Source organism: Lactuca sativa, chromosome 3 (assembly GCF_002870075.4).
Source record: "Lactuca sativa cultivar Salinas chromosome 3, Lsat_Salinas_v11, whole genome shotgun sequence".
NCBI classification, from domain to species: domain Eukaryota; kingdom Viridiplantae; phylum Streptophyta; class Magnoliopsida; order Asterales; family Asteraceae; genus Lactuca; species Lactuca sativa.
The window spans coordinates 189183853-189205740 of NC_056625.2; positions in this window are offsets into that span (position 1 = coordinate 189183853).

The following is a 21888-nucleotide window of genomic DNA, read 5'->3' on the forward strand; positions in this document are numbered from 1 at the left end:
CACATCCGAAGAGTAAGAGGACACGAAGGCCTCGATGACTCTATTAATCGGTTGGGGATAATATGCGTGCGAGGGGTCCCCGACCCGCCTCGTAAAATATGCAGACTTTTCTAGCAATACCAAGGACCCTTGGGGACCAGTGGTATACAAGCCATTGAAAGTCCCTCTATGTTGTGCCGAGTCGGTGAAACTCAACACTTCGTAGAAAATATGCGTCTTCGGGCCTTAAGATCAGGTCATTGGGCTAGCTAGGCCCAACAAGCAAGATTTTACACTTTTGGGGCCCGAAGATGGTGCGTAGACGTCTGTGCACACCCGTATGTAAGCTAAGTTCCCAAACGTTATTTATATGAACCGTAGTGTCGTAGAGTTAGTAGTTGTAGATTTCTATTGGCTCGAGACCGAGCCAATTCGTTTAACAACGACTTTTGGTATTGTAATGTGTTGTATTTCGTCGATAGTCGCGATGCTATTATTTAATCAAATTGTGTATATTGAATTAGCCTTGAAATATTTCTGTTTTCAGCCCCTCATTATTTGTAAAATTTACATTTTCACCCCTTTTATTTAATATTTCCCGGTTTGGTCCTTAAATTAATTTTCTTGACATTTTAACACCAAAAATTATTGAAATTAATATTTTTCAGCATATTTTTCATAGAAAACAGTTTAAGTCCCTGAAAATGCAGTTTTCTCGGTTTTAATCCCTTATTTTCGCAACTTTGACAATTTTGGCCCAAATTGGAAAATTTTTGCAACTTTGGTCCTTTTTAAATTTAAAAAGCATTTTAACCCTTTGAAAAGGATTTGGAACACTTATAGTCCACTGTTTTACAGAAAATCACAGTTTTGGCCCTCCAAAACAGAAAAATTCGCATAATGGGCCTCATTGGGCCAAAAATGTCATTTTTAGCCCATTAAGCTTGGAATTTATGTTTTTAATCCCCTAAATGAGTATATTTCCAGAAATTGATTTATGGAAACTGTTTTGGCACACTTCATCCAGCAGAATTCGTGATATGCCAATTCAGACCCTTAATTTTGTATTTTTCACATTTTAGGCCCAAAATTTGTGTTTTTAATCCAAAGAAAATTGTTACTAAACCACTTAGCCATTTTTCTTGAAACACTTTGTATGTAGAAGTATATTTGAAGCTAAAATCATTTCACACAAGATATATCTCGGTTTTGAGGGGTTTTATGGCTAGATCCAACATTATAACACACAAAAGCATACATATAAGCATGGAAATCATACAAGGCATACCAAACACATATAGATCTACACTTTCACTTGTATTCCCCCCCCCCCACAAAACTCATAAAAACAGAAAATAAGGGGTATGAAGCTCACCTTGGGTGTTGATTCGGTTTTTGAAGAAAGATTGGAAGAAATGAAGTGATTTTTGGCCTTTGCACTCCTTGATGAACTTTTCGAGTTTATGGGGTTTCTAGAGTGCAAGATCATGATTTTTGCATGAATTAGGAAGAGATTTTTTATAAATAAGGAATACAAGTCATAGATCCAAGCAAAACCTTACCTTTGATGATGATTTTGTGGAAGAACTTCCTTGAATGCTTCCTAATTTTCGAGATTTTGGATGGAGAAGAGTAAGAAGTCTTGAGTGAATTTTAGAGAGATTTTGTGAGTGTTTTGTGTGTGTGTGGTGTTACTCTCGGCCGAGAATGAGAGAGGAGAGAAGAAGAGATGTGATCTTGAAGTGATTTGCATGGAAGAATGGGAAATAATGCATGGAAGTCCTATGGGTAATAGTGAGGTGGCAAGCAAATAGTCAACTCTTTCTTGGATTTGGGCCTTGGGCCGAGATTTTGGAAGGGAAAAGAAAATTTTGGGCTTTAAATGCTTAAGCCCAATTCTCATGGTTAAGTTGAGTGATTTTTGGTCCAAATAAATGTAAAGGTGGTTTTTATAACTTGTTAGGGTCAAATTAGGTCAATTATGGATCAAAGCTTTCAATTTATTTCATTCTAGGCCCAATATGGCCCCTAATATTGAAATAAATTAGTGTGGGTCCAAATAGAGCCCAATTAGGGTTCTAAGCCCATGATAGTCTAATTGGAAGCTTATTGGTCCGTTTGGATCCAATAAGGAAGTTCTAGTCCAAAATAGACTTAACAAGAACTTCTAGGGTTTTCCAATTGTTTGATGACTACTTGTAGTACTTGTATGATGTATTTGATTGAAGTTTTTGATTCACATTAACTTGAATGTATAGATTACATGGCTCAAAATTTCTAGTTGTGACATCATCCCCCCGTTAGAGGGAATTTCGTCCCGAAATTCTGTTTGAAAGCTAGATTTGAGAATGCTAGAATAGGTGAGGGTACTTCTGCTTCATTTGATCTTCGCGTTCCCACGTGAATTCTGGCCCACGCTTTGCGTTCCACCGTACCTTCACGATCGGGATGCGGCTCTGCTTAGTACGCTTCACCTCCCTGTCCATGATTTCGATTGGTTCTTCGACGAATAGGAGATTCTCATTGATTTCGATTTCGTCAAGAGGAATGACAAGGGTTTCATCTGATAGGCACTTTTTCAGATTAGAGACATGAAACACGGGGTGTACACCGTTTAGTTCCGCGGATAGTTGTAGTCTGTAGGCTACCGGACCTATTCGGGCGACGATTTCGAAAGTTCCAATGTATCGCGGGTTCAGCTTTCCCCGTTTTCCGAAACGTATAACCCCTTTCCAGGGTGAGACTTTCAACAATACTCGATCACCGACCTGGAATTCTAAGGGCTTTCGTCGTTTGTCGGCGTAGCTCTTTTGTCTGTCACGCGACGCTTGCAATCGAGCTCTGATCTGAACGATCTTCTCTGTGGTTTCGCGAATAATCTCCGGTCCTGTTAGTGCCCTGTCCGACTTATGCGTTCTTGCTAGCTGGGTGTCACCTACTTCAGCCCAACATAACGGTGATCTACATTTACGCCCGTACAGTGCTTCGAAAGGGGCCACCTTGATGCTCGAATGATAACTATTGTTATATGAGAATTCGATCAACGGTAGGTGGGTATCCCAAGACTTTCCGAAGTCTATTACACATGCACGAAGCATGTCTTCAAGCATCTGAATGGTTCGTTCGCTTTGACCGTCCGTTTGTGGGTGATACGCGGTGCTCATATCGAGATGAGTTCCCATTGCCTTGTGGAGTGATTGCCAAAACCGCGACGTGAACCTACTGTCCCTATCCGAGATGATAGATTTTGGCACTCCATGGAGTCTTACGATCTCTCGTAGGTACAACCGCGTCAGTCTCTCCATCTTGTAGGACTCTTTGATTGGTAGGAAATGGGCAGATTTCGTCAGTCAGTCGATTATTACCCATATGGTGTCCAGTCCGTCCGACGTCTTGGACAGCTTGGTCACGAAGTCCATAGAAATCCCCTCCCATTTCCACTCAGGGATTGCCGGTTGCTGTAACAATCCGGAAGGTTTCTGGTACTCCACTTTTACTTTGGCGCACGTAAGGCACTTACCAACATAAGTCGCGATTTCCGCCTTCATGTTAGGCCACCAATAGTGTTGCTTGATGTCCAAATACATCTTGTCCGAACCGGGATGAATGGAGTATCGTGTCTTGTGGGCTTCCTTCATAACGGTCTCCCTAAATCCTCCGATTTTTGGGACCCAAATACGGTTCATGAAGTAGTATACCCCATTCTCTTTGACTTCCAGGTTCTTCTCCATTCCGCGTAATGCCTCGCTAATTCTATTTTCCGCTTTCATAGCCTCTGCCTGAACTGATGCAATTTGAGTGGCCAGATGAGACTGAATGGTTATCGAGTGCGTTTTCGTACGGCGATTAGAGTACTCCTTCCGACTTAAGGCATCGGCTACTACGTTGGCCTTGCCTGGATGGTACTTGATCTCGCATTCGTAGTCGTTTAACAATTCCATCCATCTTCGTTGTCTCATGTTCAGCTCCTTCTGATTCAAGATGTGCTGGAGGCTCTTGTGGTCCGTGAAGATGGTGCACTTTGTGTCGTACAGGTAGTGCCTCCAAATTTTCAAAGCGAAGACCACGGCTCCCAGTTCTAGGTCATGGGTCGTGTAATTTACTTCGTGCGTCTTTAGTTGGCGGGACGCATATGCTATCACTCTTCCACGTTGCATGAGAACGCAACCTAGGCCTTGATTCGACGCGTCACAGTAGACTACAAAATCTTCCGTTCCTTCGGGTGGAGATAGCACAGGAGCGCTACAGAGGGCTTGCTTCAAGGTTCGAAACGCAATCTCTTGTCGGTCTGTCCACTTGAATGGCACGCTCTTTTGCGTAAGCAAGGTAAGCGGCTTGGCGATCTTAGAGAAGTTTTGGATGAATCTCCTATAGTAACCTGCTAGGCCTAAGAACTGACGAATTTATGTGGGCGTAGTCGGAGTTGCCCATCCTTCCACGGCTTTGACCTTAGAGGGATCCACATGAATTCCGTCTTGGCTAACTACGTGACCTAGAAAATTCACGCTCTGTAGCCAAAACTCACACTTAGAGAGTTTGGCGTAAAGCTTTTCCGATTGCAGCGTCTCTAGGACTTGTCGGAGATGTTGGCCATGCTCCTCTTTGCTTCGAGAATAGACGAGGATGTCATCGATAAACACAATGACGAAGTTGTCCAAGAACGGTCGACAGATTCGGTTCATTAGGTCCATAAATGCGGCAGGTGCATTTGTTAGACCGAAGGGCATTACGACGAATTCATAATGTCCGTAGCGGGTTCGGAAAGCGGTTTTAGGAATATCCTCTTCTCGGACTTTGAGTTGATGGTATCCGGACCGTAAATCTATTTTAGAAAAATAACTAGCTCCTTGGAGCTGGTCGAATAGATCATCGATTCGTGGGAGTGGGTAGCGGTTTTTGACAGTGAGTTTGTTTAACTCTCTGTAATCGATGCACATTCTGAAAGATCCGTCCTTCTTTTTGACAAAGAGCACCGGAGCTCCCCATGGCGAGTAGCTAGGTCGGATAAATCCCTTGTCCAGAAGCTCACTGAGTTGGCTGGACAATTCCTGCATTTCAGTAGGTGCCAACCGATATGGTGATTTAGCAAGAGGAGTTGCTCCTGGAACGAGGTTGATTCGGAACTCAACCTGTCTCTCTGGGGGTACTCCTGGAAGATCTTCGGGAAACACGTCCGGAAATTCACACACCACTGGAATGTCTTGGATGTTAGTTTCTTCTTTGGTCTTGTCCACTATGTGAGCCAAGAACGCCAAATTGTTCTTTCGCAAGTGTTTTTGTGCTTGGATGCACGAGATGAGACGAAGATTCGTACTGAGTTTATCTCCGTAAATTACTAGGGTTTCGCGATTTGGGAGACGAAGGCGAATGGCCTTCTCATGGCACATAATCTCAGCATGGTGGGGGCTTAACCAATCCATGTCGATAATCACATCGAAACTCCTAATTGATACTGGCATCAGATCTATTCGTAAGACGTGTTGGTTGAGGGTTAGGGTACATCCGATGTAGATCTCCCTAGTGGATTCGGTTTTCCCATTGGCCATTTCCACCGTATAGGTTTCATTTAGCTTCTGGGGTTGTTGTTTTAATAAATGTTTAAACTTCTCGCTTACGAAACTTTGCTCCGCTCCGGTATCAAATAAGATGCATGCATAAGTGTGGTTTAGGAGAAACGTACCGGTCACAACTGCGGGGTCTTGAACTGCATCACTCTGACCCATAGTCAGCATTCTTCCTGCTCCTCTGTTTCCTGAGTTGTTGTTGTTGTTAGGGCAATCTCGACGGAAATGCCCCGTCCTTCCACACCCAAAACAGGTGTGGCTAGGCCCTGCGTTGTTGCCGCCGGTATTGGTGTTGATGTTATTGCGGGGGTTGTTGTTGTTCTGGTTGTTTCCCTGACTCTGGTTCTGAGAAGGATAAGTCCTGCAGAACCTTGCAGTGTGTCCCCTTCGGTTGCAACTGGTGCAATGGAACTCCTTGCATTCTCCATGGTGATGGAACCCGCACTTATTGCACTTGGGAGAATTACCGGAATAGGGTCTTGAAGCATTTGAAGCAGCTGAGGCTGGAGCATGTGATGTGACTGGGACCGGCGCAGTGACAGCGTTAACTGCCACCGTTTGCTGCTTTTTAGAGGTCTCGGGGCCCTGACGCCCCTTCCTCTTGTTGTTCCATCCTTTCTTACCATCACTCTCCTTCTTCTTCTCAGTCTCTACCGGTTTCTCGCCTATTTTGTGGTTATGATCATATAGCCTCTTTGCCAATCTCTTCGCACTGTCAAAAGTTTCAGGGTTCGCAGCTATCACATTCCCTTGAATGGGGGATGTCAGTCCCCAGATGAATCGTTCGATCTTCTTTCCCTCTGATGTGATCATACCCGGACACAACAGAGATAGTTCACTGAATCTCGATATGTAAGCATCGATATTCCCATTCTGCACCGTGAGATTCCATAGTTCCTGCTCCATCTTCTGTATTTCACCTCGGGGGCAGTACTCAGCCGTCAACATCTCTTTCATTTCTGCCCAGGGAATAGAGTTGGCGACAGGGAGTGTCATAGCTTCTACGTGACCATTCCACCAAGTGAGTGCTTGGTCCACGAAAGTGCAGGCCGCGAACTTCACCTTCATCTGCTCGGGGCACTCGCATATCTCGAATACCGACTCTACCTTCTCGATCCATCGCTTTAGAGCGATCACTCCTCCAGTGCCGTTGAAAGTTCGGGGTTTAGCGTTCGCAAAATCCTTGTAGGTGCACGTTTTAGTGAGTCCTTGGTTCGTCCCGTTGTTCGAACTTCCGGATCCTTGCCCGTTACCTCCTCTGTTGTTCCCTCGGTGAAGTTGTGCCATAGCTGCTGTGACCGCAGCAGACACGGCTGCCTGGAAAGCAGTGGAGTCAACTTCGGGCGGGGTTGGTTCGGGATTTCCGCGAGTAGCTAGGCGAGGTATCTTTCTGTCATGAAACGGAAAGATGTTGAGTGTACGTGGTTTCTGTGAGGTTGCGACCCTACTAACTAGGTGTATGATACGAACCTAAACATTACTACCATCGAACATATAATCATAACGTCTCAACACATAACAACTGAGAATATCATAGCAAAACACCCAAAAGTTTATTAATATTATCCGTGTTTAGTACAAGAAAATTTGCTCGTAAGAGCATACATAAGTAACACTAATCCGACAGCATAACGGCTCCATGAGTAGTGTAGTCACTTAAACATAGAGCCGGAGTACATAACATAGTTCCTAATATCCTACTATGATAAGTCTATCCCTAACCGCGATGAGCTGCGTCAGGAGGTGGTGCCGAAGATGTGGATGCTCCCTGAAGACGAGCCACTAGGCGTTCTGCGTCCTGAAGTCGAGACTCCCACCTCACCTGCCTCATGTGAAACTCCCGGAGGATGTCACGCGTCTCCTGTTCCGCACGCTCGACCCTAGTCCACAACTGGCGTACTTGATCAGCGGTGCCCTGAGCAAGGTCGCCGGTGTCCCGCAATCGTCTCACCATGACCGGTAGGGCTCGGTCGGCCGGTCCTCCATCCCTCAAGTCAAAGAACTCACGTGACATGCCAAACGGGGGTCGCTGTCCCTGATGTCTGCTCCATCTCCAAAGATCAATGCCCCAAGGAGGGGTAGGTCCAGTGGGGCCCACACGGTAAGCAGGCACCCTGATCGGGTAAGGGGGGTCGATGACCTCGGACTCCGTGTCCGAATCACCCCCTTCGCTGTCATCGAGCTCCTCTCCGAAAGGTTCTTCATCTTCTTCGGGTTCGGCAGGCTCGCCCTCGACTTCTGCCTCCGGTTCCCCGTCAGATTCCTCTTCGGGGTCCTCCTCAGGTTCTTCTTCAGGCTCTTCCTCAGGCTCCTCCTCCTCTAGCCACCCGTTGTTTCCCTGATTAGGGAAGTAGGGGTCTCCAGGGTGATGAAAACCAGCCATGCTGTCTGCGCGAGTACGTGAATATGCTAACATTATTCCTAGGGTACTATGACTATTATACATACTAAGCAAACATTCTCTTTTTGGGTGATAAAGGGTATAGTTTTAGGTTCCCTGGCTATCCCGATCTCATCAAGACGTGTGTTAGTTTTACCTTGGAGAGAATGTAGTTGATCAGGCTACATTCACTCCTTGGTATCACTAAGAACAGTCCCGAATTAACCGAGATACCAGTGTTATTGTTGTTTGATTCGGTGTTAGATTCTTATCCCTAATGCAAGCAAGTGTGGTTTATTTACTTGTTTTGTTCAGAGTTATGTTAGTCCCTCTTTTTGGTTTATAGTTGCATATCAATGTATGGCTCGACATGCTAGTTCACTATAAACAAAGCTCTGATACCAACCTGTCACACCCCCGAACCAGACGGCGGAAACGTCCGGGGGCTGTCGTGACTCAATTGTATACCATGACATTGAATATATATGAAACATAACAACATTCGTCACCATTCATCAATACAGTACAACCAGTAGTGTTTACATGAAATTCATTGGTTAAACATTACATTCCCAAAAATTAAATTGTTCAATTCATACATAGATAAACTGCAACCGTCACTGAATATGATTTCCCTTGATTCACTGGTTCCTTGAGAATACAAGTATTTTGAAAAACGTCAACATATGAAATGTTGGTGAGTTCATAAGTAATGTTTGAAATCCAATGTTTGTATTGTTTGAAAACCACCAGAAAATCCGATATTTTCTGAAATGAAAAACTTTCGAAAATGTTTGTGAAGATCCATAGGTATGCCTGTTTGTTTCTATACTTGTGAAAATTGTTTATTAAAAATTATATGCGTTTCGAATCCGATATGTTTGAAAAACCTAGGAAAACCCGATGTTTTCCTAATCCTTTGAAAAACCGTTAAGTTGCGTTGAAACCATTACAAGGATAGGAGTGTCATTCCCAGGCGACGTTGGATTATTTTTGAGCATGATTATTTACTACGAACCCGCATTACACAAACGCCCAATTCATAGCCATACTAACGATCCCGAAGGCGTCGTTCGTACAAATCACGTTATCCAGCCGCCCTGACTATGTGTCGTCCCACATCCGAAGAGTAAGAGGACACGAAGGCCTCGATGACTCTATTAATCGGTTGGGGATAATATGCGTGCGAGGGGTCCCCGACCCGCCTCGTAAAATATGCAGACTTTTCTAGCAATACCAACGACCCTTGGGGACCAGTGGTATACAAGCCATTGAAAGTCCCTCTACGTTGTGCCGAGTCGGTGAAACTCAACACTTCGTAGAAAATATGCGTCTTCGGGCCTTAAGATCAGGTCATTGGGCTAGCTAGGCCAACAAGCAAGATTTTACACTTTTGGGGCCCGAAGATGGTGCGTAGACGTCTGTGCACACTCGTATGTAAGCTAAGTTCCCAAACATTATTTATATGAACCGTAGTGTCGTAGAGTTAGTAGTTGTAGATTTCTATTGGCTCGAGACCGAGCCAATTCGTTTAACAACGACTTTTGGTATTGTAATGTGTTGTATTTCGTCGATAGTCGCGATGCTATTATTTAATCAAATTGTGTATATTGAATTAGCCTTGAAATATTTCTGTTTTCAGCCCCTCATTATTTGTAAAATTTACATTTTCACCCCTTTTATTTAATATTTCCCGGTTTGGTCCTTAAATTAATTTTCTTGACATTTTAACACCAAAAATTATTGAAATTAATATTTTTCAGCATATTTTTCATAGAAAACAGTTTAAGTCCCTGAAAATGCAGTTTTCTCGGTTTTAATCCCTTCTTTTCACAACTTTGACAATTTTGGCCCAAATTGGAAAATTTTTGCAACTTTGGTCCTTTTAAATTTAAAAAGCATTTTAAACCTTTGAAAAGGATTTGGAACACTTATAGTCCACTGTTTTACAGAAAATCACAGTTTTCGCCCTCCAAAACAGAAAAATTCGCATAATGGGCCTCATTGGGCCAAAAATGTCATTTTTAGCCCATTAAGCTTGGAATTTATGTTTTTAATCCCCTAAATGAGTATATTTCCAGAAATTGATTTATGGAAACTGTTTTGGCACACTTCATCCAGCAGAATTCGTGATATGCCAATTTAGACCCTTAATTTTGTATTTTTCACATTTTAGGCCCAAAATTTGTGTTTTTAATCCAAAGAAAATTGTTACTAAACCACTTAGCCATTTTTCTTGAAACACTTTGTATGTAGAAGTATATTTGAAGCTAAAATCATTTCACACAAGATATATCTCGGTTTTGAGGGGTTTTATGGCTAGATCCAACATTATAACACACAAAAGCATACATATAAGCATGGAAATCATACAAGGCATACCAAACACATATAGATCTACACTTTCACTTGTATTCCCCCCCCCCCCCACAAAACTCATAAAAACAGAAAATAGGGGGTATGAAGCTCACCTTGGGTGTTGATTCGGTTTTTGAAGAAAGATTGGAAGAAATGAAGTGATTTTTGGCCTTTGTACTCCTTGATGAACTTTTCGAGTTTATGGGGTTTCTAGAGTGCAAGATCATGATTTTTGCATGAATTAGGAAGAGATTTTTTATAAATAAGGAATACAAGTCATAGATCCAAGCAAAACCTTACCTTAGATGATGATTTTGTGGAAGAACTTCCTTGAATGCTTCCTAATTTTCGAGATTTTGGATGGAGAAGAGTAAGAAGTCTTGAGTGAATTTTAGAGAGAGTTTGTGAGTGTTTTGTGTGTGTGTGGTGTTGCTCTCGGCCGAGAATGAGAGAGGAGAGAAGAAGAGATGTGATCTTGAAGTGATTTGCATGGAAGAATGGGAAATAATGCATGAAAGTCCTATGGGTAATAGTGAGGTGGCAAGCAAATAGTCAACTCTTTCTTGGATTTGGGCCTTGGGCCGAGATTTTGGAAGGGAAAAGAAAATTTTGGGCTTTAAATGCTTAAGCCCAATTCTCATGGTTAAGTTGAGTGATTTTTGGTCCAAATAAATGTAAAGGTGATTTTTATAACTTGTTAGGGTCAAATTAGGTCAATTATGGATCAAAGCTTTCAATTTATTTCATTCTAGGCCCAATATGGCCCCTAATATTGAAATAAATTAGTGTGGGTCCAAATAGAGCCCAATTAGGGTTCTAAGCCCATGATAGTCTAATTGGAAGCTTATTGGTCCGTTTGGATCCAATAAGGAAGTTCTAGTCCAAAATAGACTTAACAAGAACTTCTAGGGTTTTCCAATTATTTGATGACTACTTGTAGTACTTGTATGATGTATTTGATTGAAGTTTTTGATTCACATTAACTTGAATGTATAGATTACATGGCTCAAAATTTCCAGTTGTGACAGTGGCTGAGCCTCACTATTGCTACATGGCCACCAATGATCCACCAGGTCGAAGCATCGTTCAGCAGGTAAAATCTATGATCTCTGAAAATAACTTTGACTTGTCTCTCTATGAACCTTTTCTAACCCAAATTCAAACAGATATGAACATCATCTATAAGGCTTATGAATCCGCAATAGAAGCTGGTGAGAAGAAGGAGTGTGAGTTAAATCGTATTAGGTTGCGTTTCGAGGATAAAAAGTTAAGAATAGAGTCTTTAGAATGTGAGCTTGTAATGTCCAAAGATGAATGTATCATTTTGAAAGACAAATGTGAAATTACCTACTATGAAAGAAATGTCTTGATTTCTGATAAGAAACGTCTTAATGCTAAAATAAATGCTTTGCATAAGTCTATTGACTTGCTTGAAGAAAACGAACGAATGACACATAATTTTCGTCATCCATGGTCCAAAGCACTAGGCCTTGGAAGCGAGTTTCCGAAGCCTATTGCTCGTCCTCTGAAGGAATTGCAAAATCTAACTTTTATAGGAGAGGTTCTGAACATCAAACATTCAGACACCCCTGTTTCTCCCTTGTCACCCCTTCCTGGGACAAATGACCACTTTGCATCTTTGATCCCTAAGTTTCAACCAATTGTTGTTAAGTGTCCTGATTCCACGCCTCTTCCACCGCTGAAAAACATGGACCTGAATCGGACCACGGAATTTCATCACAGTGTTTCCAATAGGATAGATCGTATTTCAAACAACAATCCTCCTAACAACTGTGTTATTGAGGAAATTATTCCCAATGTAACTGAAACCACTTCATCTAAGTTTGTATGGGCATCCTTGGATGATAATGTCGAAACCTCAAGCAATGTTTCCTCAGATCTTTCGAATCTGAATCCTTAGTTACTTCAAAAACAAAGTTGGTTCCCATTGACCCCAAGTTTAGCAATCCATCAGCTGGTCAAACCTCAAAATATTTGTCTCAATCAAAGAAAAAACCAATGCTCAATAGGAAGGATATTGTAGATCCTAAAGTAGAAGCTAGGAATGCTCACAAAAAGGAAATCAAGTCTAGGAAAAATTCTCGATTCCTTGAAAACTCCAAAATGAGTATATCTTGGAACTCTAGCACTTCAGCACCTAGGCAAAAATCATTCATTCCCACTAAGATTCTCAAAAGACCTTCAAGCTCTCCTAGCCTAAAACAACCAAGGACTGATGTCTGTCCCACTCCCAGAGCTAATAAAAGTACCACATAAGTCTGAAACACTCCTTCTCGGAATGTTTCTTCTGTCTTCATTGCCAAAACTGATGGTACTATTTTTAAGTCTAGCTCCTCAAAACTCATTTGTCATCTAGCAAATCAAAGACCGCACCGAACACAAGTTCCTCAAAATCTTCTAAACAAAATCTTGTGTGAAAGGTCAACACTCACTCTAAAGAAAAAATGACTCCAGAAATATCAATTAATTTCACCTCTCCGGAAGATCATGTTCTGAAGCCCACAGCTCCGGAAATCAAAGTCATTAAATACGACTACTAGATTGATGAAAGAACGTTATCTTTCTGTTTGCTCCCTAAGGAATCTAGGAATAAACCCTCCAAATCTTCTGTTGCTCATAAGTCCCTTCGAAAGCCTAAGTCCCGTGCCCTTGTCCCAAAATCTAACTTGGAGCCAAAAAACTCCATCATTCACTAATTTTTCCAGGCACTTTGTGCTTTGGAGTAAGAAACGGTATGGTATATTGATAGTGCTTGCTCCATGCACATAACGAGGCAGAAGAATTTTCTGCGAGATCTAAAGCTTGAACCAAATGTTGTATATGTAACATATGGCAACAACTCAAACTCTCAAATCTGAGGTTATAGCATCCTAACAACTGGAAACTTCTCAATCTCAAGTGTGGCGTATGTAGCTGAATTAAAGCACAACTTGATAAGTGTGGCTCAACTCACTGATGCAAATCGTCGAGTTGAATTTTGCAAGAAACATAGCTACATCATGGCTGAAGACCGAAGTGAATGTCTGATCAAGTCCAACCATAACAAGAACATGTACCCACTTGACATCAACATGATCATTGGCAAGCCTCAGTTGTGCTTACTTTCGAAAGCCATTCATGACGTCAGTTGGTTATGGCACCGAAGGCTTGTTCATTTAAATTTCAGATACATGAATGATCTTGTGTCAAGGGAAATGGTTCGAGGACTATCACTGCTTAAATTTAAGAATGATCATTTATGTGTTGTGTGTGAGTGTGGTAAGCAGTCAAAGAAAGGTCACCCTATCATCATTGAAAAATCCATCTCGGAACCTCTAGAACTTCTACACATTGATCTATGTGGACCATCAACAGTGGAAGGTTTGCATCACAAAAAGTACATTCTTGTGATTGTGGATGATTTCACTAGGTTCACCTGGGTCTTCTTCCTAAGGCTTAAGTCAGAAACAGCCTCCAAACTCATCAACTTTATCAAAGGAATAGAAGTCCTCATCAAGCTCCCAGTTAGACGTATCCGAAGTGACAATGGTTCAGAATTTACTAACTCCACCATTGAGAACTTCCTCTCCGAGAAGGGTATTGACCATAATTTCTCTGCTCCATACACTCCTCAACAAAATGGTGTAGTTGAACGAAGAAACAAAACTCTTGTTAAATCTGCTCGATCAATGCTCAACTTTGCAAATCTTCCACATTATCTCTGGGCTGAAGCCGTTTCCACTGCATGCTTCACTCAGAATAGAAGCATCATAAATCATCGCCTCAACAAAACACCATACGAAGAAATGAATGGTCGGAAGCCTACAATCTCATTTCTACATGTCTTCGGATGCAGATGTTTCATCAAGAACAACCGTGATCAGCTTACCAAGTTTCAACCCAAAGCTGATGAAGCTATTTTCCTTGGGTACTCCTCAAAATCAAAGGCTTATCGAGTCCTCAACAGACGCACTTGAGTTATTAAAGAAAGTTTTGATATTACCTTTGATGACAACTTCATTCAGAATTCCGGTCCTACTCACGTTACCACTCACATCATGGAGTCTGATGCCCTTGTACCGGAATGTACGAACATTTAAGTAATTCATGAAGTAGATTTTGATACTCTTTTTGGACCATCCGAAACAGCCCTTGATTCAGAATCTCAAATAAGGCATAACTCCACTCCGACTCCTGAAGCTCCTGTTTCTCAAAATGTCTCTGGTCCTATCCTAAGCCTCCCTCCATTTGATTCTGAGCCGTTTCAACCTTCTCAGGTTGAGGGGGAGAATGCTCACTCCTCTCTTGAATCAAATGTAGACGGATTTCAAGATGTAGCTACTGATTTTGATGACTCCAAATTGATCAACATTCATGACAATGAAAAGTTCTTTAAGTTCCCTTCTGATGATGATGTCAATCTCTCTGGTTTAGAAGTTCAAGGGGAGCATCATCCTCAAGTTCAAATCATTCAAGGGGAGCAAATCAATCCTATTGTTGATATCGGATCATCTGTTGCTCAAGAACTTCCAAGATTACACGTTTGGACCAAAGATCATCCTCCGAACCAAGTGATTGGAAACCTCAATACTGGAGTACAAACTCATTTTGCTACAAGTATCCAAAATGAATGTCATTTCTCCGCATTCATATCCATGGTTGAACCAAAATCAATTAAGGAAGCATTAGATCATGCTGACTGGATCACAGCCATGCAAGAAGAATTGGCAAAATTTGACCGAAATGAAGTATGGACCCTCGTACCTCCTCCTTCGAACCATCCCATTGTCGGCACAAGTTGGGTATTTCGCAACAACCTAGATGATGCAGGAGTTATCATCCGAAATAAAGCAAGACTAGTGGCCAAGGGTTTTACTCAGGTTGAAGGGCTCGATTACGACGAGACCTTTGCTCATGTTGCATGACTTGAAGCTAGCAGAATTTTCCTTGCTTATGCTACTCATAAAGGCTTAAAAGTTTACCAAATGGATGTTAAGAGTGCTTTTCTAAATGGTGAACTTGACATCGAAGTTTATCTTTAACAGCCTCCTGGATTCATCAATCTTGCATTTCCAAATCACTGCTACAAGCTCCGAAAAGCAGTCTATGGTCTCAAACAAGCTCCTCGCGCATGGTACGAAACCCTTACCGACTTTGTCAAGCGCTCCGGTTTTCAAAGACGTGTTCTCGATCCCACCTTGTTCCGAAGATCAAATGGAAAGCATCTCATGCTGGTTCAAATTTATGTGGACGACATTATTTTTGGAACTACGGATTCATCAATGGTACAAGACTTTGCTAACCTAATGATCAATCGATTCTAAATGAGCATGAACAAGGAATTAAGTTTCTTTCTTGGTCTCCAAGTAAAACAGACCAACCAAGGAATCTTTATTAACCAAGAAAAGTACATTTCGGAACTTCTCAAAAAGTACTCTATGGACACCTGTGCCTCTGCCAAGTTACCTATGGGCTTCGGTCACAAGATCTTTGTCGACCCTCCAGCTGTTTCAATTAATGAAAAGAAGTACCGAGGAATGATTGGATCTCTGCTCTATCTCACAACAAGTCGTCCGGAAATCATGTTTTCTACATGATTATGTGCCAGATTTCATGTCAACCCTAAGATGTTGTTGGGTTTTGAGCATTCTAACACTTCCTAAGTGTACATGCAACCCTAAATACCTTGGATCTATGTTTTCTCTATTATACATGCAAATAAGAACTTCCAAGGTATTATCCTAATCTAGCATACAAAACAATAACTATAGCAAGATAGAATACATACCTCTTTGATGTAGAATGTCTTCATGAAGCTTGAGTGCCTAGTGCCCCAAGTGTGACACCTCAAATGGAATCACAATCATCAAAACACTTGGAATGATTTGAGAGAATTCTACACTTCATGAAATCGGCTAGCCCTTTCTTCACACACACTAGTGGCCGATTTTTCCTCAATAATAAGATGCTTATATAGTTACATAATTAGGGTAAACTCTTAATTGTCATGGCTTTCCATTTCCTTGGATCCATGGGTACAAATACACCATGGAGCATCCATGGACCATCCTATGGGTTTTAGCCCAACTTGATTATCCATGGAGCATTAGCCCACTATACAAGTATGGATGATTTACACAATCAACCCATATATTTAATTAGTCTTCTTTTGATCACTTAATTAATCCTAGATTAATTCTTGATCAATATTAATTAAATAATCTTATTATTCTTATTATTAATATACTAGAATTTATAATATATTAATAACCATAAGTGTCTTATTTCTCTCATTCAAGTGCATGATGGTATGCAACCCAAATGGACCATGCCGGGTCGGGTCAAGTCTTACCAATTATAGTTATGGACTTAGACATTAATCCAACAGTCTCCCACTTGGATAAGTCTAAAACTATTATTGCGTATGACTTCAGGAACCAACTGGCAATCGTAGCTCTCAAAAGCTTCTGTCGAACTCTGACCTTGTAGATGAACTCTGACCTTTGTCAGTGACTTGTCCATTAGATAAGGGATCATATATTCCTCCATTCTAGATATCATATGGACTGAGACATGGATTATAATCATTCTCTCTGTCCATTTGTTGTTTCCCGATTTCCGATTTATGACAACTGACTAATTGAACAAATCAAATCAGTCCTGGCCCGGCCGAGCACTTCCATTTGTCATCATCAAATCATCGAGGGGCCCACAGATATCGCTTTTATCCCGAAGGTAAAAGGAACGGATAAACTTCGACTCATATGGCTTGTTCTACTACTTGTTGAATCATACACAAAGGCACGTTTTATAGCACCTAGTTACCAAATGCGTTTTCGTGCTATCAATGTACTATCAACTCATAGTAACAACTCATATCTCTAGGTTTGAAGAATATAAGATATTATCGTCTCATGATCACTCGTGATAAAATCCATGAAGTGATTCCAATGAGCGCGGGTTGAATCCAATACTCAGAACTTATGAGCACTCATGATTGTTGTAGCCTTGTCCAACACCTTAGACCTCTACAACCCATCATGACAGTCTTAATTCATATCTACTTCCAAAATATGACCGACTGTGGATGGTTTGCATAACTTAGTCATTCCGGAAGAATAACCCAGTTTATTCGGGAAGTCAAAACATGCAAAGTGAAACACAATAATAATTGAATCCAATATGGTATCAACCCTTTGAACATAAATAAAACACCTTTTATTTATCACCATATGATTACACATTATTCATTGTACACTGTTTCAGCTATCAACTTTATTCTTGAATTTAAAACAATAGTTGTCCCATGCTCCAAGCATGTACACTATGTTTTTTTCAAATCACTAGTCATGCCACACACCAAGTATGCATACTATGTTTTTCTATGATCTTTACTTTGTGAACTAGATCAATTGAACATAACTTCAATGATTCTCTTTTCACACCCCCAAATCCTTACTGCAAATGCAAGAATTCCAAATTCATGCCATTTACTGAAATCTGTTAGATTCTAAACTTATATGTATTGATCCTCTTGTAATGATTATGCACAAAGTCAGAAAGACTTGACAACAATCATTACAGAGTATTCCAAAGGAGATCAGCTCCTTGGAAACATCCTTCTTGCATTAAGTTTCCTAATCTTAAACAGATTGAAAATTCTAACTTTGAAACATTTCCAGATTCCATTTTGACTATCACTTCTGAACAAGAGTTGCCTCCTTACAGACTATGTCAATATGGTCCTTCCAGAATTATCACTATACTTCCAATTGTCCTTGAGCAACCAATCTTTGGTAAACCTTAGATTGTCCTCGACAATTGTTTAATCCTTTTAGTCATATCCAGTTCTAAACCTTTTCCCTTCTTAATGCCCCAGGCATTTGGAAAATTTTAGAACGGATGATTATAGCACATGTAATCGATCCTATATCCGAAGCATATGGGACACGATTCATGATGTCTCACATAAAGACTAAACCAGTCTTTTGCTATAATATGTCCATTTCTATTTGCCAAGTTCTCATAATTTAGATTATGAAAAGGGATGCCGTAATCATAATCGAATTTTAGAACGCAAATAATGGACTCATATACAGAATTTCCTTATGTTGAGCCATTCCAACATGAAATTCATATATATATCCTTGACTAAATGATTAAAACCTCACGATCTAAGCTTATAGATTTGAGATGAAGTATAATTTCCTCTCCCTTAATTAGAGCAAAACAACTTTTCCCAATTGAAACCTTTTGTTTTCTCTAATTAACATTGCTAATCTTGCAATGCTTATCATAATTATCATGCTCCCACTAACATGATGATTATTAGCATAACACTTATGCTCCCACTAGCTTTGACATGTACTCAGAAATCAGCTGGACTTCTAGAAATCAATACTTCATTGACTTTCTTACCAAAGTTCAGATTTCTGATGCTAGATTGTTTTGATAAAGCTGTATCAAAATCATACACCTTCCCTTAGATAGCACACTTGTGAGTCTAAACAATTATGAAGAGGTATGCCGCAATCATAATGGTTAGACCTTTTTGCCACTTCTCACAAGTCCAGGTTAGTGTGCCGGTAAACCACACACGCTCCACTAACGACTTTGAGAATGCAAATATCACAATTGCTATCTAGCTAAAATCTACTTAGTGAAAGTGTTTCCTCACCATCATTTTCATGAATCAGAGAGAAACCTTATGACACTTAGATTTAATGGTGTATGAGTTTCTACCCATATGAACTGTCAAAATCATAATCATAAGACAAAGATAATGACAAATCCAAAACCATATGGATTGAACTCAATCTTAATTTCTTGCCACCTGGCAACTCAAGGGCCTGCCATTGCTTCTAAGTTGTTGTGCAACAAATTGAGAACTCTAAGAACTCATGTGCAAAGCCAACTTTAACTGGAATGGGCACAGAATATGTCAACACGATAGGTTATAAACCTCAAGTCGTGTGCTAGTGAAGAACTTCAGGTTTTATTCTTGATTAGTTCTTGAGACTTTCAAGACCTTTAAGACTCCCACTGTCCTCTTGACATATAAGACTCCCTTGTCAAACATCCAAGAGATAGTGCGGATTCTAATCAAGAAAAACACTTTACCCAATTGGCCTAAGTTGGTCTTTGTTTTATCCAAAACATCACAACTTACCAATTTCAAATGTACAAGAGTAGAAAACTTTTACTCTTACATTTGACAAGTGTTTTAACCTTCTTTTGAGACATGTCACTCAAGTTACAATCTTGGAGTATGACTCTAATACTTGTATTGGAACGAAGTATGACTCATCTTCTTGATTTAACCACTTCAACAATTCAAGTTCCTCTTCTTAGTCATAAGAATGCACTAAGATTTCCTTAGAGAACTAATTGTGATATGGTTTCTTAATCATTAAGATGATCACAAAACTGATACTAAAGTACTCTCCCATCTTTTCAGATTTGAGAAACTTTTATCCTTCTGCCTAATTTGATTCTTCTTATCGATCTTTTGTGGTGGACTTAATCAGTGCACAAGAATGTGTACTCGATCCCTTAGTCCTTTACTTGACTCACACATCCATGTGAACAAGTAATTAGTCTTAATTTTTCCAAAACTTGAAAGTTCTCATTCATCATGCTATACAACTTGCATGATTCCAAGTTCCGGTCCACTTGAAACTTGGGTGATGAGAATCTTTCCTTATTTGGTAAATTTAGACATTACCACAAATGAAAGAATCAATTTCATGTTTCCACTCTTGCTGTTAATGGAATCTTATAAGCAACAATTTTCTTTCCAAATGCCATTGTAAGGATATTTTAAAATAAATAAAATCAAAAATTTTCTTTTTATTTTAAAACTTTGCGGAAAAACTTATCCTTACAATCCATATGAAAACTTGTTGTTATCTATTCCTAAGCAATATCTCATAACTCCTAAGAAGTAGCTCACGAATCCGATTTTTCAAGCTACGCGATAGAAATCCATCTACGCGATCAGATTCAGCATATTCTTTCTTTAAGTTTCTTCACTTTTCTTTGATTCTTAAACATCACCATGTGACCCAGTCACATCATGTATCAAGAATCTCAGAATAGAAACTTAACAGAGTTAGATAGTGGACTTTACCTGAAGTAGAGTCAAACTTATTGACTTTAACATCCTTAGGTAAATTTGGCAGCTTCGCAACCAATGCCCCTTCCTTTGGCAATATAAACATATGGACCCTTTGATAATGGTACACGGGACTATCACAGACTTAGCTTTTCTCTTTACCATTTGGTCAACCGAATTGACTATGGCCGATCCCTTTCCATTGGGAAGAGAATGCTTTACTGGATTTCCTGTGTCACTATTGTCAATGTCCATCAAGTATTAAGGAAGTTGATCTTAACAAATAGATAAGATCATTAAGGGTCTTGTCATAGTCTGTTTCATAGGTGTCCCAAAGGAACTCACTATGTGACTTAGAAAGTGATTGAACCACCAACTTTCTCAAGACTTTGACACCCAACTCTCCCGGCTTGTCAATATGTGACTACATCTCCAAGATGTGCTCACACCTAGACCTTGCCTTGCCAATAGGGCTTGAGTGACCTTAAACTTTTCAAGAACTTGTGGGTTAGGGAGAATAATTGGAGGAGGAGAAAGAAGTATGATATCCATGGGACATCATCTTCATTAGGAAACCTTGTTTCAAGAGATTTGGGAAGATCATAAGTGTCTAAACCAGACATCTTTTGGGAGATATTCAAGATAGTTGATCTTAAGTCCTTAATATGACACCCAATATGAAATATTAAGGCTAGGACCCAACAAACTATTTTATAACTTAGAAGAGGTATGCCGTAATCCAAGCTATAAAATATTTGAAGGTAGGTGAATGACGATTCACCAATTTCCACCAAGATAAACGAAATGTATTATTAGGTTTTAATTGGTTTTGAAACTCCTAGATCTTTGAGATTCATTGAACTTTTCAAAGGCATGTTTCAATCTCGAGTGTGCCCTTCAGGTTTTGTGACTGGGATGCCGAGGATCACAAAACAAGGTGTGAAGTAACCATGCAAATCACTTGGTACCCTTAATAAATTACCCCTCAATCGATGTGCCGGTTAACCACACACGCTCCATCGATACTATGATAAATATTAAGTCACCCTTTACCTACCTTGTTAAGTCCAAGTTAGTGTGCCGGTTAACCACACACGCTCCACTAACGACTTAGACAAAGTGTAAAGTGTAATTTCATGGATTAGCACCTCATTCACATTTTTCCTAAGTAACTAAGATTGGGTATTATTAAGAGTTTAGTTACTTAGTATTTTTCATTAATACTTTTAATGAAGGGAGAATTCTAGTCCTGTCAAACCCGTTCGGCTAACGACCCTCCACCAGTCAAGCAAGCGGTGGGTGAGAGTGGACACCCATTAAGTTGCCATTTTATAGGCAACAACCTTATACCCACCTTATAGACCGGCTTCGTGAATGAGGCGTACTAGCGGTAAGACTGACTTTACTCTTATACATATATATATTATTAACTTATAATATTATAAAGTATAAGGGTTGAATTTTAACTTTTAAAATTCTAAGGGCTAACTTGG